Source organism: Lupinus angustifolius, chromosome LG11 (genome assembly GCF_001865875.1).
Source record: "Lupinus angustifolius cultivar Tanjil chromosome LG11, LupAngTanjil_v1.0, whole genome shotgun sequence".
NCBI classification, from domain to species: Eukaryota; Viridiplantae; Streptophyta; class Magnoliopsida; order Fabales; family Fabaceae; genus Lupinus; species Lupinus angustifolius.
The window spans coordinates 16,300,955-16,301,816 of NC_032019.1; positions in this window are offsets into that span (position 1 = coordinate 16,300,955).

Here is an 862-nt window from a genome sequence, read left to right on the forward strand (position 1 = left end):
CGATCCGATCATGGTGGCGAATTTGAAAATCATTTATTTGATAAATTTTGTAATAAATATGGTATTATGTATCAATTTTTGGTCCCTCGTATCCTCAACAAAATGGAGTTGTTGAGAGAAAGAATCGAGTCGTAGAGGAGCTTGCTAGAACAATGCTAAATGAAAGCAAGGTTCCTAAATATTTTTGGGCTGATGTAGTGCATACAACTTGCTATGTGATTAATCGTATACTCTGGAGGCCTACTTTTTCAGAAACTCCATATGAAATTTTAAAAGGTCTCAGACCTAATATTTCTCATTTTCATGCTTTTGGGTGTAAATGCTTTATATTAAATAATGGAAAAAGATCTTCAAGTAAATTTGATTCAAAAGCTGATGAAGGTATATTTTTAGGGTATTCATTGCATAGTAAAACTTATCGAGTCTTTAATAAGTATTAAATGCAAATAGAAGAGTCTGTGCATGTCCATTTTGACGAATCTTCTCCAAAAGAGAAGAGGAAGGTATTTCATGATGATGTTGCAGGTGATTTGGAAGAAGCATACTCGGAGGACATGGACCAGGACAAAGAAGAAGCAGAAGCATATCAAACTATTCAAGATGAGCATCAGGACCTTCCAATCGCGTGGAAGACCAAGAAGGATCATCCACTCGATAAGGTGATAGGTGATATAACTACGGGGGTGGTAACCCGTAGCCCTTTACGTTACTTTTGTAACTTTGTAGTTTTTGTATCTCAAATCGAGCCTAAGACCATCGATGAGGCCAGTGAGGATGTGCACTGGGGTATAGCTATGCAAGAAGAGCTAAACCAGTTTGAGCGCAACAATGTATGAGACTTGGTCCATAAGCCTAAAGAACT